The 19355-nt window shown below is 39.7% G+C and overlaps 1 protein-coding gene across 2 annotated transcripts in view; it reads left to right on the top strand.

Annotated features, from left to right (window-relative positions):
• The window catches only part of LOC121922110 (transient receptor potential cation channel subfamily M member 3), a 459242-nt gene that overhangs the window by 1516 nt on the left and 438371 nt on the right, over window positions 1–19355 (top strand). The gene's annotated exons all lie outside the window — the stretch shown is intronic.

Raw genomic sequence — 19355 nt, 5'->3', positions numbered from 1 at the left:
CTGGAGAGAGAGAGCGAGCAGTGAAACCACCCACCTGTTGCTCTCAGCCTGACAAAACCCTGCCATGCCCCTTTGGAGCCATCCGTTGAGATGCCATACCGTTTTGCTTTTCGTTTCTTCTAGGGCTAGACAAAAATACAGAGCAGTAAATTCTAAACCTAAAAGACTAAAAGAAATATAGAGAGCAGGAATCTATAACAATATTCAAAATATAGAGCCTACTCTTAAGCAGTATCCTACAGTTGGATGATAAGACTAAACATTCACGTCAAGGGACTACCTATACCTTTACCTTTCCTCTAAACTAACCTCAGCTATGCATCTTGATTCCCACATGCTGGAACCGTATCTCATTCCTTTCCATCTTATTCAATGAAACAGACCCAGTCTGCCTGCTGCTTGCTGTCTTTTGTTTTCTATCTGCCTCAAACAAACCTGGTGTTTGTTTTCTGAAAGCATTTGGAGATGGAGATGCCTTAATATTACCCCCCCCCCCAAAATCCCCACAACATAGGACTTGTTATTGGGAAACACTGATTTATTAGTAACATTTGTGGATCATTAACTCATTGGGATAACAGAGGTGTTTCCATTGCAGTGGTTCATTTCTGAAGATGAATGGCACAGGAAATGATAGTTGCCAGACTTTGGTCTTCCAGATGGTTTGGACTTTAGCTCCCAGAAGCAAGTCCAAGGATTCTGGGAGTTAAAATCCAAAGAACCTAGAGAACCAAAGGTTGGGAACCACTGGTATATAAGACTTTCTGTGGTCATTCAAAGAAGCATACCTGGAACTTGTAGGGAGAAGGGAGGAGTCTTTTGAATAAGCTTTGTATTCTGCTTAGTCTTTAAAAAAATATTGTGAAAGGTCCTACTCTTTCGCCGCCCTTAAAGAATTAAATTGGTTCTATGACTTGGATGTTCCCATTTATACAAAGACTGTGCTTCACTTTGAAGGTCCTGTGCAGGAGCTGTTTTGCTGGATGGAAAGCATCAACAGGTTGCAATAGGAGAGCAATGAGAAGATAGAAGGGGAAAGGGGGAAACTTGATATAGAATGGGTGCCATGACAACCAAAATCTGGAGAAGCAACTTGGTATTGACACAAATGGGTGAAAGAGAATTGTATTTTTGCTTGTGTCAAATATACATTTACCCTTAAGCCCATGTGTTGTTATGAGCAAGCCTATAGACTACATTTTACAATGTAGCTGAATAACACAGAAAATTCAAACACTATCTGTAACATTTAGTAGTGATAACCTATAAATTGCAATATAAAAATGGCAGTGTTTTCTGAGGAAAGAGTCTGAACTGAATGCTTTAAACAACCCCACACAGACTGTAATAGGTGTATAGAAAGGGCCATCTGCTCCCCACACATGTTCCTCTGGAAAAGAACAGAAACAATGATAGGAAAAAAGTTGAAACATAAAAGTGTGGAAAGAACTAATGTACATTTTCCCCCAATTGCACTCAGTTTTCAGGGTTTTTTGTCCCCCTTTAAACTTTGAAAGTATAATGTTGATTGGCATGTGCTAAGCCTAGGCTGACACTTCTTTCTAGACAGTCTTCTCTTGCAAGGCAAATACCTTTAAAAAACATTTCAGCAGGATATTGGGAAGGAACAAGTTTAAAGAAAAGGCTTTGTACAGTCTGGTGTATTGGTTTTTTTTTTAAATGCCTTGTACATTTTAAGTGATTTTAATGTTATAGATAGTGAAGTTACATTTTAATGATAATATTTTGTATGTTTTTGCATGTTTTATATTTATTTTAGCATTGTAAGGCACCTTGACTCTCAGGTCTGTGGAAGAGGGTGGGATACACATGAAATAAATACGTGGGAAGTAATAGAATAATGTGTAACATGATATGTCTAAGGTGTAGTACATTGGTGTCATGAAACATAATGGATCGTAGACTATTCTGTGTGCAGTAGGATACACGCTTGCCATTTTCATGCTTTCTTTCCTGTCCATTGTACTATTTAGAAAATGTTCTTCAAAAGTTTTGTTTCAAGTAGATTCCCTTTATCAGGGAAGATGACTTTTAAAAAATTGGTTCAGTTCAAAATCAAGTTATTTTACCCTATAATGAAGCTGGAATTTACAACCCTATATCCCCTTTCCTTGGAAGTAAGCCCCCTTCAGTTCAGTTGGACTTACTCCTGAGAAGACCTGCATACAGTTGCACTCTTAAGAACAGAGGTCGAAAACACTAGAAAAGATTTCTTTAATTCTCATTTGTGTGTGTGTGTGTGTGTGTGTGTGTTAAGAAAAAAAGAACACAATAAATATTGGGAAAGCATGGGAGCATTGCCAGTAGAAGAGACTGATGTCTGGACACTGTATCCGATGACATTCTGTGAAATGAGGCAGAACAATTGCACCCATAAAAGCGTCATCTCTGTGCCTTGCTTTCCACGGTGCTGAAAGGATAAACTGCATAAAACGGGCTTGGATGTGACACCATATTTGGAATAAAGTATCTAATCCAGATTGTGATGGTTTATAGAATGCTTTATAGACCACTGTAATATAGCAAGTGTCTAGGCTTCATTATTGAAAGAATGCTGGCAGGTGATGAGGCACCAAAGAGGCAAGAGGTGGAATGCAACATGTTTAGATAGAATTTGCCTTCATCATTTAAACAGTGTTATCTTAGGGACAACTTAGGGACATTGAAGATCAGTGGCTGAAATTTTGACTCCTTTTAATGCCCTGTTAGAAGCAGTTGGGATTGAATTTGGGCACAGTGTTTCCTCTTATGGGACAAACAAGCATCTTGGGAGGGGGATTTGTTTTGAACAAAAAAGTACTGAGGAAAGGAATAATTCTTTCCAGCACTGATCTGACCCAGTTATTTCCACCTCCATGTAAAAGCTTTAAAACAGATTGGCAACTTGTAGTCCTCCAGGTGTTGTTGGAGTTGCATTCAAATATCTATAGGGCCATAAATTGCATTTGCTGGCTTTAAGTTTTCAAAAATAACTTTAAAGAAGCAGAAGATCCTGTTCTATAGCTCCCTCTTACATAGTTTGGTCCCCAGCTCGTCCTAGTTTCTGCTTTGTTTCTGCTTCAGTGTCCTCCTTCCTATTTCTGATTACTATCATACAGTGCTAATAATTGTTGTCCTTCGCAAACTGCCCTTTTATCAAGCAAATGTAGGCATTCAAGCATGGCTAGATTGTGTGCATCTGCCTGGTATACAGACTTTCTCTGTCAGATTCTTCATATGCAGTTCATTGCTTCCTTTGCAACTGCTACCAGTTCACCTTCATCAGTAAATTACTTTGATATTCTCTTGTTCTTCTTTCTTTCTCTTATTTAATCTAAAAGGGATGAGACAGAAATCCTAAACATCTTTACTACAAAATAAACCTGATTAAACTCAATAATGGTATTTAAATCAGACTAATTCTACAAAATACTAGACAAGATACTAAAAGTATTAAAATAGTAGAACTAGACAAGATACTAAAATGCAAACATAACACTGAATACTAAAGTAAAGATTGTCCAAGCCATTGCATTACCCATCACTATGTATGAATGTGAAGGCTGGACAGTAAAGAAAGCAGATAGAAAATCAGCTCATTTGAGATGTGGTACTAGAATGACAGGGAGGTGGGGGAGCTGCTCTGACTAACAGGGAAGGTGGGAGGGCAGGTGTGTGCTCACTCCTCCCCTGTTGCTCTTCCTAGCTTGCTCATGTAAGTTAGCCAAGTGACAGGAAAGGTGGTGGGGGGAAGGTGTGCCCCTACCTTCCTTTGGTTGGCTAGCTTACTAGAGCAAGCTAGGAAGAGCAACAGGGGAGGAGAATGAGTACACACCTGCCCTCCCACCTTCCCTGTTAGAGCAGCCAGGAAAGGAGTGCATGTGTGTACACGCACCTCTCCTTCTCCTCTGGACATGGGCAAGTGCTCCCGCTCCCTGCCCCATATTGTCTTCTTGTGAGTATATGGGACACGGTGAGAGCTGGACATTGAAGAAGGCAGATAAGAAGAAAATCAATTAATTTGAGATATGGTGCTGGAGAAGAGTGATGGGGATACCATTATGGACAGCCAGAAAGACAAACAAGTGGGTCCTTGGACAGATCAAGACTGAGATCTTCCTAGAAGCCAAGATGATCAAATTGAAGTTGTCATATATTGGCCATATAATGAGAAGGCATGACTCACAAGAAAAGACAATAATGCTAGGAAAGGTAGAAAGTGAGAAAGACAACATGTTAGATGGAGGGACTCTATTAGAGAGGTCAGGGGTATGAATTTGCAGGACCTACCATGGGATCCTACCATGGGATGCAGTGGCTCAAGTGGTTAAGACACTGACTCTGTTGATTGCAAGATTGGCAGGTTGGCAGTTCGAGGCCTGGGTGCTGCGTGATGGGGTGAGCTCCCATCACTAGTCCCAGCTTCTCTCAACCTAGCAGTTCAAAAGCATTCAAATGCAAGTAGATAAATAGATACAGCTCTGGTGGAAAGGTAAACAGCATTCTGTGCAGTCATGCTGGCCGCATGATCATAGAGTAGTCTCTAACAACGCTGGCTCTTTGGCTTAGTAACAGAGATGAGCGCCACCCCCTATGGTTGGACACTATTTGATAACCTTGTCACTGGGGAATACCTTTACCTTTAAAGCAGAGCAGTGGAGGATGGGGGGCATCTACAGGGTTGGCATAAGCTGGGGTCGACTTGAAGGTAGTTAACAACAAACAACAATATGCTTCAGCTTAGATGTGATGAACATACCACAAGGCTGGCCATTACTGGCTCAGGTTTTTCAATGGCATCCTAAGCATGCCAATTCTGAATCTCATGCCTATTGTTTGTATTTTAAATATCATTACATGGGGGATTTTACCTTGGTTTAAACAACAAATTGGCAATTTCAATAAAGACTGATTACATTTCTTGGACGGGCAGTTTATGCTGGTTCATAGTATTGGAAACTAATCATTGTGGCTTGAATTTTGGGGGGAAAGTGATCCATGGAGAGATAAAAAGAAATTTCATCTTTTGGTTCAGAGAAATGAGTAATGATAATGTGAAAGAACTCAGTGGAGGATGGAAATCTAAGCTTATTAAATGTTCCTTTGGACTAGACTAGAACAGTAGCAGATGTTGGAGTTTTTCATACACCCTACTGGGAAATGAATTGTTTGTTAGGCTTTGCCCATAAAGAAGCCAAGCAGTTGTCTGCAGTTCTAGCAAACACACTCATTTTTCTTGTATGGCATTGCATATGTGCTTCCATACTTTGTGCCCCTTGCAATACAGCAGAGGAGCAGGTGGCAAAGCATATTGCTTGCTTTTTGACAGGAGTACACATGGTTTGTCAATTATTTGTTTTCCTAGGCCCTATTTCCCCCCCCCCCCCCATAAACTTAATTTAATCAAAAAGTTGTGCACCTGTTTTCTTAGAATTTCTGGTATATTTCAGGTGAAATGTTCAGTAAGCTCAAAGATAAAACTAGAAGTGAATGAGAGAGATGTAAAGTTGTTAATACTTGATGTGTAATAGGGAATATATTAAAGAATAGCTAAAAACAGCAATGTGCTGGTTTATCTGTGCTTACCTTCACAATAGGCAACTGCACATTTTCTGTGGATATTTCAATATATGACTGATGAGAGATGCAGTTCAACAACATCTAGCCCCATGTTGCCCATTCCAGTTTAAAGATTTTCTTAGTAAACCTCAGAGTACTATTACTAGGTTTGCTTTGTATTTGCTTAGACAACAGCATTAGTTGACCCCTAAATCTAATCAGCATATAACATTATCAGTTTGTGATGAGGTTCATTTGCCAGGGATATTCTTGGGACTTTTATAACCTAAAGTTCCTATTGATCACACCTGGCCTTGATGAGATTGATCCATTCCTCATAGTCGAATGGCTACCAACAGTACTTGGGAGGCAGTCCATCCAGATGACTATCTTAGACACTCCCAAGCTAGGTGACCATTCGTAGAACTTTGCTGCAAGTAGCCAATTTCTTAGAAAATAGTAAGAAGGAAAAACCTACATGGCTGCTTAAAAGATACAGCCTAATTAAAAAGAGATTCAGAAGAGGGATTGCTGTACCCAGTTAATTCCTTGATATCTTCCTCATTCTGCTTTCCTTTCCCCTAAATGGGCAACCCACTTTGGGATTGCCTTCTTTGACAACAACCCCACTGGCAATGGACCCACCACTGCAAAAGCCTAGATTTTATTCCCTAGCTCAGGCAAGTGACAAAACTGAGCTGCAGATGGGGTGATTGATTCATACTCTCAGTCCTTCAAAAAAGGAGCACTCACGCTTCAGAATTAGGAGACCCACCACTGGCGCAGAGGTAGCAGCTGAGGCCTGGTCAGTAAACTGCTCTCCTTCATGTTCCAGGTGTCCCTGAGATCCTTTCTCACTCCATGGAGTTCTGTATGTCATTCTGTATTGGCTAACGCTTCCAGGTCAACTTCACCGGCAGCTCCATATGGAGGACATTTCAGTAGTCTAGTCTGGAAGTAATTAGCACCTGCGTGTCTAGCTAGATTCAATTTCTTTAGTCAGGGTCACAGCTCATGTATCAGCCTGAACTGGTAAAAGTCCACCCTGCCCACTTCCTTCACTTTAGTAAACAACATTGAAGTGAATATTGCCAATGTAGATGTAGTCATTTGAGAAGTGGTCTCCCAACCATAATTAGTTGCATCCAAATCAGCCAGTTTACAAAGCATCTTTCTCTTCTGTTACACCCCAGTGGGAGGGGAATAATGACATTAGCTTCAGGGCTGTCATAGTTTCTCCAGAGTTCTATCAAGAAAATAGGGAAGTTTAAATACTGAAAACTTAAATCTTTCCTCAATCTGTCAACAGGAAAAAAACATATTTGGAAGAAACACATTTTAAAAATTTCTTTTTCTGTCCTCCATTTATTCTTTCCCAAACTGTTGTATAAGGTGTCACAACTTCACCTTTACTTTTGAACAGAAGATTGAAGGTTCTCACCATGAATTCATTTGCTTGTGCTCAAAGGTGCCTCTCAATCTACCTTTGTGTTCACTTGAGCTTCCATAATTGCAGATCTGATCATAGTACAGTTTGAATAGACAAGTCAACAAACGAACTCCCACTTATGTTTACAAGTACAGCGATGTTAGAAATTTCAGAGTCTTTATCATTCTTATCTGTTCCATTTATTTACTATTTTATCTTCTGTAGTGAAGTTGACTTGTATAGTCATTTACACCCTCCTTTATAACAGGTAAAGCAACCTGTTGTAGCCTCAGTTAATAGACTTTGCCTATTTCATTGTGTAAAGTTATCTCCATATCTGAGAATACAGTCTTTCCTAAGAGAGTAAATGTATTCTTCGATCATAGGGGCCCTTGGCTTCATATTGGAGAGGTACAAATACAATTCCCTTACAGAGAGGCTTCTTTGGAACCTCAAATGGAGAAGCCAGACTGCTGCTGTGTTACTGCATTTGTTTCCACTCACCTTATGGCCATTGGGGGCAGGGGTCACTTTTCATCTATATAAAGTTTCATGTATATAAGTTAGATGCCTTAACCACAACACTGTCACTTTCTTTCTCATATATGCTGTTTTTATCATTTTTGCCTGATGAGAAAATCTGTGAAGCTTCAAAAGCTAGTGTGGTGTATTTGGTTGGTGGGTTAGCCCCATTTAGGTATTGTCACAGGATAGATTTTTGATTTTAGTGTTTTTGTTTTATGGCCAGCATGACTACCTTTGGAACATCACCTTCTGAATGTAGATTATACATTATATATGCTTAGTCTATGATACATTTCATTATATTTCAATATGGTTTATCATTATACTGTACATTTTGTCTTATGCACTGTAGTACATTTCAATACCGCAGTACTGTACATAGTTCCACCTCTCCAAGGGCCACAAGAACACTGGTGGGTCTGTAAAAAAGTATATTCATCATAGTAGTTCATCATCTAACTGCTTGAGTACAGTGGGTACCCAATGTGCACCTACACTGGTGCATTTATATGCAGCTTTAGGGTTAAGGTTAGGATAGATCGCTCCTTTAGAAGAGCTCTGGCATTGGGGTGTTTATATGCAGGGTTGAACGTGGTAATTAATTATTAATTAAGTATAAATAAATAAATATTAATAAATTAATAATTCCATCAATCTAGATATATTTTCTTTTGGGTTGTCTGCCCTATTCTTAATGCAGGTCCTATTCCTAACATAGACCAAGCCTACACACGTTTATGCTACAACTTCTTTTGCACAGTTAGTCTCAAAGGTGCTACTTTACATATTGCTATTCTTAACACTTTTTCTTATGTCTATTCTGTCTCTTAATTGTATTCTAGCAGTTATCAGATGAATATCTCTTCTCCAGGTCGGGGATTATTTAGTTGGTAGCTTATTATTTCAGTACAGCAAGGATGTGTGAGTATGACTCAGTTGACAAGGCAGTGGGCCTATTTCTGAGGAAAAGGGTGTGTCTTTGGTGCACTCACCTGTCTATCTGGCTTGCAAGCCTTATATACATTTTCTCATCTCTATTTTTCTGTGAATTACATCTTGGAACCTGTTCTGCCGTGTCTTTCTTATGGTCTTTCTTGTAAGAATCATTCTTTCATGTATGGCAGTTCTTTATGTGAGCTTTCCTGAATGATCACTACTGCTGTGATTCTCTATCTGACAGACCCAAGCCTTGTGCTTTTGTTTCTTGGACTACTTTTTATGGTTTTCTGTTATTTACTTTAATAAATAACCTGGCTGTTTCTTCCCAGCAGTTGTTTCTCTTGATTTTTTTTTAAAGCACTGGCTGTTTAGCACTTTTTAGCTCAATATAAACACTACACTGGCAGACCACCTGGAAACGTGTGATCTCTTCAATAGTAAAAAGTGTATTGTAACTGTGGATAAGCCAAACTTGTTATCTGGCAAAAATACATGTGACACTTAGTGCAAGAAATGTAGTATAGTCATCAATGCATAATGCTGGATTTTCCATGGTAATAATGCATCTATATCACAGCTACAATTTGATGGGCATAGATTAAAAACACAGATAACTAAATACTACCACATTTCAGTGCTTTCTTAATGTGTAGCTAGGTGCTTATTTCCTAAAAGAAATAATTTGGGAGGACACTTCAGAAAATCTTTACACACAACACTTGTCCTGCTCCATGTCTCATATGAACATTTTCCCATTGTTTTACTCACTAACATATGATAGTAATGTGTTGAGGGAACGGAAGGTGAAGGCATGCATGCTCTCATACTTAACTCTTTTTATTTCTCATTATATACCACATGCTGTGTTTTTAAATGGCTGTTGTATTACGTAAGATTTGCTATGTCCGCTTGCTACTATAGCTACTATGCCTATTATTACTTGTTCACTTTCGTTCCATGATCCAATAGCAGTCCCTCATAGCTACCATCCTCTGGTCCTGAGTGGCTCTGTTACATGAAATAACATTACTTCTGAAGTATGTGCTCTCTGTGCAGATGGTATATGTTTGTGCTACATTCTATGTAATTACTACACAAGAGGGAAGCTTAACAAACAAATCCTATATTCTGGACGTTAGTTCACCATATGTTTCCAATTTTATGCTGCTGAAAAAGAGTAACAAGTTGGAAGTATGTTTGGTAACTGAGATTATCTTTCATATGAGCATGTCAGTAAAGAGTAGCAAACTGACAAATGCAGCTATAGGTACATATAAATGTATGTGTATTTCTCTGCTTTGGCACCAGTACCCAGGAGTTGGAGGGGAAATGTTTCAGCTCTGCTAAAATAAAACAGTTCTACTGTAAATTTACAATCATCATCATCATCATCATCATCATCATCATCATCCTTATTTGCTGTCATTACACTGCCCTCCTGAGTTTAACAAATCAAAAGTGGAGAATCTAGAGAATAATTGACATGAACATCTAGAGACAAAAAGATGCTGGGCTTCAAGCCAAAGGTCTTTCCATTTAAAACTTTCCACTTTCAGAGGGATAGCTCTGACCAGGAAAATAAAAAATCCTGTGTTGAGCCTCACATCCATGTTGGAGCAAGATAATCACTTGGAGCCCTTCCAGAGGCTGCACCTTCTGCCTTGACCTATAGGCTCTTGCCACAGGCCAGAACATGATACTGCCTCTACTCAGACCATTCAGGACAAAGGTGGGAGATGAAACTCTCTGTGGTAGAGCCAGTGGTCACTTTATCTTCATACAAGGAGAGATGCTACAGCTGCTTTGGACATTAACCTCGCCCCATGTCTAGCCCTGTTGTTGTATTGTGTCTTCAAGTCATTTCCAACTTATGAGAGCCAGTGTGGCATAGTGGTTTGAGTGTTGGACTATGACTCTGGAGACCAGAGTTTGATACCTCGCTCAGCCATGAATCCCACTGGGTGACCTTGGGCAAGTCTCATGCTCCCAGCTACAGGAGAAGGCAATTGCAAACCTCCTCTGAACAAATCTTGCCAAGAAAACCCCATGATAAGGTCACCTTAAGATGGAAATGACTTGAAGGCACACAACAACAAAAGCGGACCTATCACGACATTACGTGACACTGGCTCTCCATGTCTAGCCACCTCTCATCCCAAATACAAGAGTCCCATGGCCACCCATCTATTGTGCAAAGAGGCTTTTGAAAAAAATGTCTTATTGGGCAGCCTGGTGTAATAAATCCTTGGGCTCTTGACCTAGCTCGCCTCATTATATCAGCTTTCTTCATTCCTGGCTTTGGCCTACTTGTGAATCTTCAGAGCTCTTCTTTCTGATGCAGTGGCCAATGACACATGGGAATCTCTCATTTAAGTTTGGAGGGATGGATCAGAGAACATACCCTCTGTCATAGATACTCAGGAGGCTTTATCCCTTGCAACAAACTGGCACTACTGGATGGTTACTAAAGTAACAAAGGCCCAAGACAGATGGACAAAAAAGTGCTGTTTTGCTGCCGAAAGTAGGGTTCCAGAGCGCACAGCAACTGCATGCTCCAGAACCCTAGTACATGTGGGCGGTGGTCTAATGGCAGCCTCCCATCCACACGGGAGCCACCATCTTTATGTAAGCGACGCACAGCGTCCACATAGCACTGTGCGTCACGAGTGTGCTGGTGGCGCACTCACGACGTAACCCAGGCACCGCCAAAAGAACCCAGAAGAACTGGGTTCCTTTTACTCCGGGGGGATGTCACGCTGTTTGGTGCCTGTGGCGTCCCTCCGGAGTTAAAACGGGTGCCTGCAGACTGCCATTTTTGAGAGATCTGTCCCAGCCCTAAGTATGGCTGCACATACCTATGGGTCATCTGTTTGTGCCCAGGGGTGTGGAGAGAGTGGTCACTGCACTTCTGCTCACTTTTGATGGTGACTGAAATCCAAAATATTTAAATTACAGCAATTTTTGTTTTTAAGACACTTTCATGGTTTAAATTGTAAATATAAAATTCTGAGACTGAGTGTTTTGTTTTCATTTTGTAGACCTTGAAATTCTAAACTCCCCTTTCAAAATGAAAAGGAAAGTTCAACAATATGCTAAATACTATCAGTGTCCAACAGTTACACATATGAGTCTCTTCATTTAGGTTTTGCTATTTCTGGTTTATATAAGTAGTTTCATATTGTGGCTGGCTTTATTCTATTTATTTTCAAAAAAAGTAATCATTTTAGCAAGTTACTTTCACAGAAGAAATCCAAAATGCATATTATATGCATGATAAATGCTAATAAATCAATCAATGAGATGTACTATTTCCTCTATTTTTAACTTCTGTCAGCCCTTTCTCTAAAAGGACAGTGATATAAAATAAATAATATTCTGAATACTGTAGCCAAAGTACAAGTCCCACCTAGAGTAGACTTACTGAATTGTGGGATGTACACAAATATTTATACAATATTAAACTGATTATTTAATTGGTGTTGATTTGTTAAGATTAACAATTGTATTTAGGCCTTGGTCCTGACTACTGCCCCAAGGATACATGATTTTTATCATCCTTCCTTTCAAATTATGTTAGGCTTTAAACTGTATGGGTGTTTCCAGAAGAAACTTTGGATTCCAATAGCACAATGTAGGGGATTTGATTATAGCTGTTCTAACCCTTTACATTCCTTTATGAATATCTCTCACTGTTTCCCCACTGCCAGGAGAAGCTTTTCAGGGCACAAGGGAATGCACTGGACAGAGGAGGATCTGAGAATCAGCAAAGAATCATGTCCCCTGACTTGTAGAAGCAGTTTTTTCTGCTGTTCCAAAGACACAATAAGAATATTAAACATTTAATGTATTCTACAAATATTTTGGCTGTTGCTCCTTTTTCTAGTGTTTCAATACTTCCCTTGTATTTGTGTGCACCAATGCCATATTAGCTGTCAAATATTTTAAAGGCCAAGGTTGACTGTGGATTTTTGTTTTAACCCAAAGAAGCATTTTACAAATGTATGTCTTCTTGAAGGGCATGGCTCTTGACCTGCATTTATTGGCAAGTGGACTTCTACTCTCACGTTTATTGTTTTTTTAAAACACTTTTATTGTTTTACACGGGAATTTCTTTGACAAGTTACCCCTGGGAATAACTCTATGAAAACATTTGCAGAAGGATATATTCAGTACTCTAGCTTTGCTTATGAAAGAACTCGCTTGTTGTTAAAGGGCAAAAGGAAGCAAGAATTACAGCTACACTTAACCATGTTAAAATTGTTCTGTGCTATAACTGGAAATTTGTATTTTTAAAAAAGAAGAACAATAATAATAGAAATAGCAGTGAACCAGAAAAATTGAACTGCTAATGAATAAACATGCACATTTAGTCCAAAATATATTATTATTATTATTATTATTATTATTATTAAACTTTATTTATAAAGTGCTATAAATTTGCATAGTGCTGTACAGAATAATCAAATTAATTAAAATAAATATATAAAAACCTGCAGAAGGCATACATTCTAAAAGCAATAACTACAAATTAATACAATTTAATTAAAATAATAACTACAGTGTGCCCACGTCATATGCGACTTTCAGCATATGCTGAAAGCAGCGGCCAAAAGAGATAATGATGCGTACACACCACAGGCTCAAGCCCCATTGTTTTCAATGGGGCTCCACCATACATGGTATTTCCCTTATGTGGGGTGGTGGTGGTCCAGAACGGATCCCCTGTGTAAGGGAAGGGTGCACTGTATAAAACAACATAGGTTAAAATGAAATCTTGAGTAAGGCTGGGCAGGTTTTTCTTCTTTGGCTTTGATCCATCAGCTACCAACAACTTTTTCCAGTTTGACATTTCTTGAGTGTCTTCTTTTGTTTCTTAGAATAGGTAGAAAGAGATTGTTGTGGTCATCAAGCTCATTGTAACACATGTTTCAATTAAAAAGAGAAAGAATGTTTGACTTCTAAGGAAAAGATCCTTCAGCCTTCAACAAAGAGACAGGGCTGGAGGCACCATGCCTGTTTCAAATGGATAACACCTTGAGCTCAGTAGAAAAAAAGGGAGGATGTAAATTAACAGGCAAGGGAGGCCACCATAGCGCTTGGACCACAAGCTGCAACCCAGCCTTGCAATGTTTGCTCCTCTTACATTCCATTATAATTCTGAGGGTCAAACACTTTTCTCGCTCTGTAATAGCCAAGTCTCAAGGGTTGTGGAACTCCTTGGGCTGCAGGAGACAAACCTGCACCCACACAGTGTGGAAACCCCAATTTCTGGAAACCATCCATGATATGCTGTGACCATATATGGCCCCCAGCCAATTCCTATTGGTATTGTCATGGTTGTCGTTGTTGGAGAGAGGGGTGGCTGAGAGTCTTCAGGGTTGTGGACAAGTCTCCAGGGTCGTAGAATTCATGAACAATCTTTAAACCAAACAAATGTTCACATTTCAGCCTCTGCAGGTCAGCTTCAAGAAATCTGTCTGTAAATAAGAGCTTTTCTACACTATTTTTTCCATTCTCTTCCAAGAACATCCCCATATTTTTCTCAGCAACTCATTTTCTTTCCTTTTAATTAGGACTGATCAGTTCAGTTGCATTGCATTATTGCTATGGAGGACCCAGCCTCTGAAACACACAGTGTAAGGTGAGCTAAGTAACTAAGTTGAGGGTCAAAGGATGCCTGCTAGCCTTGGCTTGCTACAAGTGCACTACTGGTAGATGTTATAATCAAGAATAAATTGGGTTTTATTTAGATGAATATTTTTGACATCATGGTTGTTGTGAGCCCTCAAGTCATTTTTGACACATGATAACCCAGAGATGGTCCTGTCACCAGGTTTTCTTGGCAAGATTTGTTCAGAGGAGGTTTCCCTTTGCCTCCCTCAGAGGCTGGGAAAGTGTGACTTTCTCAAGGTCACTCACTGGGATTCTAAGGCCAAATAGGGATACAGACCCTGGTCTCTAGAGTCATAGTCCAGCTTCCAGAATGCCCCAGTCAGCATGACTAGTTCCTCAGGTGAGGGTATTTTCAGTGATGGGTGGTCTCACTGCAACCACTGGAATGCTGGATGTGTGGAACAATTCTATTTTTTAAAAAAAAAATATTTATCTATTTATTTATTTTAAATTCTTGCCATTTTCCCAGGATGGGATTCAAAGTGGCTTACAAAAATAAGTATAGCATTATATCCTGAGCTACTCCAGGTTTGCCATACCTCTAAAGGAGCATCATCCTTTGATGATGCCATTCTTCTTCCACTGTCTTTTTCAAAATGCTATAGATGTTTTCATTCAGTGTTGATGTTTATCAAGCAAGTAACAGTAAATGTACTAATTAAGTAGTCATGATAGGATGATAGGAATGGTTGCAGCAAGAACTTTGCTCCTTTGCAATTAAGCTAAGCAAAAGATTTCACAATGGTTAGTAAAACAAAACTATGATCTTTTGGGCAATGATCTAGTTGTTCAGTGTCTATTTTAATAATAATAATTTAATAATAATTTGTTTTATTTATATACCGCTATTCCAAAGATCATAGCGGTGAACAGCAAGTAAGCTAATTAGCAAGTAAGCTAATTTGCCCCCAACAGTCTGGGTACTCATTTTAGCGACCTCGGAAGGATGCAAGCCTGAGTCGAGCTTGGGCCCTTTTGCTGGTCTTGAACTCGCAACCTTGTGGTTTTGAGTGAATGGCTGCAGTACAGGCATTTAACCACTGCGCCACCAGGGCTCCTATTTTGAACTGAACAACTTGCAGGTGCTTAAAAGAGATTTGGATTGTGTCAATTAAGATTAGAATTAAATGACTAAATTTAGGCGCATTACAGGCCGCCGAAAAGCGGCGGCCTGCACCCGCCCCTTTCCCCGCCAGATCGGGGCCACTGAGGCCCCGATCCGTCGCTTTCCAGGCCATGGGGAAGCGGCAAAAGGCCACTTCCCCGCGGCCTGGAAAGGGGTGCCCTTGGGGCTTCAAGCTCAGAAACGGAGCTCCTTCCAGGGCCGTGGAAAGGGCACACTAGGCGCCCTCGTGCAGCCCCACTACGTCACAACCGCGCCGCCTCGTTTGGAGGTGGAGCGGTCGTGATGTAGTCAAGGCGGCGGCCATGTGGAATGGACGCCACCATTTTCTACACGTGGAGCACGCATTAGGGTTAGGGGCATCCGGAAAGGACGCCCCTTTCTAACCCTAGTGCGCGCTCATCGCATACTAGGGTGCTCGTTTGCAACAGGCCATAGTGGCCTATTAAGGGCAATAAAATCCAATAGTTAGAACAAAAAATAGTCTTTCTATAAGAATAAGGTGATCCTAATAATGGGGAAGAAAATATAGTTTTCATTTTCCCCCTCTCCCTATTACACTCCCCTCAAAACATTTTGCTCTCAAGGTCCACCCAATTTCCAAGGTAGAGCTGGAGATGAAATGGGGAGGCAAGGCAAATCAGAAAAATCATGCTGTATGATTAGAGGTTTAGCTGCAGTTGCTAGAGTCCAAATCTGTTATTAAAATAACTCAAACTAGATTCTGAGCAGATGGAGGTGGATGGTTCACATTATTTTGCTTCCAAAGAAAAGGTGTTTAGACACAGTGTCATGGTGGGTTAAGATCCCAGTTTTAAAATCTAATTATATTGACTCTATTTTCATAATCATTCTGGTGGATAGATTTTTTAAAAATAAAAATGTAATAAATTAGTGGCTGGATTTCAGTGATAGGAGAACCTTTGTGATTTCATCATGGGAATATGTATTTGTCTTCTTTAAAAACCTTAGGCTGGCACCCAAACTTTACAAACCTAGAAAGGATGAAATGTTGAAAAGCTGGTTTGGCTTAAAATTGAGTTAAATGTATTAAAATGCCATGGCTATATTCAAATGCTACATTCTCTATTCATCCAAACCATAAAAGCAAAATTTTCATAGGGGAGGCAATAATCTGCATATAGCTGCCTAGTATTATTTATATCTCTCTCTTATTTCTCCCAGAAAGCTAAAGTTTTTCCTGGAGAGGAGTACGTTACTGTCATGGTTACAATTATTGTACTGTTGGTCTTGTTCCTTGGGGCATGAAATCTATATAGAGAGCCCATACGTAGGGGAAAAATTCTCATGTCAACACCTGCTGAAGTTTAGTCAAGCAAAAAATGTGTGCTACCTTGGCATTGTATACTATATCCTTTACAGATGCAAGGAATATTGACTATTAAGATACAGTGGTTCAGAATGATGACTGGATAGGAAAACCAATTATTTTTGTGTGAAAAAGAATGAAAAGCAACACGTGAAGAAGGCAGTCTCAATATCAGTATAGATTCAGCCCTGCAGTGTTTTGGGTGATCTCATCTAATTCCTCCCTTCTTTGGACAATATCCCAATTTATACTGATCTTGTTGGCAAAAAAACAGTAGTAAGGAGAACACAATCCCAGCAGGAAGAAAAATGTACTGTACTTTTGAAGCATGCATGGTTTTTTCTGTAATGCTAAGTGGAATTTTAAATGAATCTCTGTAGTATGGGTCAAGCTCAGTCTCATTAAAAGAAAAGTGAAACCATCTATTGGTGCATAGGAAACTCCCCTCCACCTGCCAAACTAGCCTCCCCCCCCCTTTTTTTTTTTACAACAAACACTACCAACCAACTGGTAATAACTTGGAGCATTATATACTTCCAAGAGCAGACAGTAATTTGATATGGATGAGAGGTCTTGATTAATTGGGATCTACAAAAATGTAAGCATCGTTACTTGGCATATTTTCTTTTGGGTGGCTTTTATTTAGAAGCAGGGATTTTGTACCAGCTATATCTTGCAAACAGTTGCTTTAAAAGAAGAGAAGCTTTGAGCATGAGCAGGAAAAAATGATTAGATGCTGTGTCAGTCTAAATAATAGGCTTGAACACTCATGCATTTATAACAATACTGGAAAGATCCAGGAAGATAGAAGGTTTTAATAGAATTCTGCCAAGAGTTCTGTTCTGGAATAAGTTCCCCAAAATGTTTCCCATTGCTTACACTCATTGATAAGAAGTTGTTGTTGTTGTTGTTGTTAACTGCCTTCAAGGTGACTTCGAGTCGTGGTGACTATGTTAGCGAGACACCACCAAGACCCACAGTCCCCAACCACTCTGCTCAGGTCCTGCAGGCCCAGTTGTAGTTTCCTTAATTAAGTCTACCCAACTAGTATACAGTCTTCCTTTCTTTCTACTGCCCTCTGCCTTTCCTAGCATTATTGACTCTTCTAATGAGCCATTCCTTCTCATGATATGTCTGAAGTACGACAGTTTCCATTTGGTCATCCTGGCTTCCACTGAATGCCCAGTGTTCAGGCTTGATCTGTTCCGGGACCCATTTGTTTGTCTTTTTGGCTGTCCTCAGACTCCTCAGGACTCTTCTCCTGCACCACATCTCACTGTCCAGCTCTCACATTCATACATAGTGATGGGGAATACAGTGACTTGGACTATCCTAATTTTAGTGCTTAGTTTTATATCTTTGTATTTTAGGATCTTGTCTAGTTCTGTCATAGCTACTCTTCCCTGTCTTAAGCCTGTCTTAGTGCTTTCCTCATTGACTTTCTTTAGTAATTGTTCCAAGTCTCTGTTATTTTTTGTTAGTAGTATGGTGTCATCTGCCTTTCTTAGATTGTTGAAGTTCCTTCCTCTGATCTTCACTTTTCTCTGAGTCTAAATCTGCTCTGTGTGTGATGTTTTCTGCATACAAGTTGGATAGAAGTGGAGAACAACAATTAACATATGCAGACAGTTAAAAACACACAACAGTTTAAAAGGACAAATAAAACATACACATATTAACAGATAATACAGGTAATGTATTCAGATGTTATGTTATGCTGTAGTTGGCCCAGTAGTAACAAGGTCAATGTTTGCATGATTCCTTCTCTTGTATGCTTCTGGGAATGGGTCTGAATCTTACCTTGCCTCTGACACTAGCAAATAGCACCTCTTTTCCTGAAAGTGGCAGAAAACATCCAGTTTTTTCTTACCAACCTTTTAAGTTAGAATTGGGTGGAATAAAGAGTTAGTCATGTACAAATCAACAAATGAAAATTTCTGAAGCTGCTGTATCTATAATATCTTTTAAAATAAAATGATGTTTTCGGTATAGTGGGCACTGTAACCTGTTTTAGGGGGGAAAGCCTGCTGAAACTAAATGTTGCCAATATGATGCAGATAACACTTCCTGGTGGTGTATGATGTGGGTGTCTTTGATATATCCAGTAGTGGACATGTATTAATTTTGTATTTAATAACTCTTTGGCATTTGTAGATGCACCTGATTTGTGATATGGAATGTAACTGGTGCTCAATATGTTTGGGTCCTACAGGCTGTTACTGTTGCTAAAAGATTTATATTCAAAGATTGGGAAAATAAATATTCATCAAGTTGAAGGGGCCAGCTAATGTCCTAGTGATTCATTCTTTATGGATTTTCATCACCAAATTTGCTGGCAGGTGGCAGGACATCTGATCACTCATGAAGAACAGCCAGAAGCCTGTAGTGAATTCTTCCTGCAGGTTCTAAGCAGCAGCCCTGTCTAGGTAAAGATCAAAGTACACTAGAATAGTCTGAGGCAAAAACAAGCACTGAGCCCCTTTCTTAATGGTATCACTTCCTACAGGTCATTCAGATGTCATTTTTTTAAACCAGAACACTGCGAATAACCTCACTCATGCATTCAGAGTTTGTTATTCACACTGGAATCGCATCTCTCCTCAAACCGCATCTCTTTGTGTTGTTGTGAGTTGGTTGCTCACATGTGTGGGCACTCTTCCCTTGTCCTCACAGCCACTGGCTGGTCAGAGGCTTCTCCTCCCACCACTCAAGGGGTGCTGCTCACTCAACCACAGGGTTGTCGATTATGCAAATGTATTCAAAATGCATTTAAGGCA

This window comes from Sceloporus undulatus, chromosome 2 (genome assembly GCF_019175285.1).
Source record: "Sceloporus undulatus isolate JIND9_A2432 ecotype Alabama chromosome 2, SceUnd_v1.1, whole genome shotgun sequence".
Classification (NCBI taxonomy): Eukaryota; Metazoa; Chordata; class Lepidosauria; order Squamata; family Phrynosomatidae; genus Sceloporus; species Sceloporus undulatus.
This window is presented reverse-complemented; position numbering and strand designations above follow the sequence as displayed.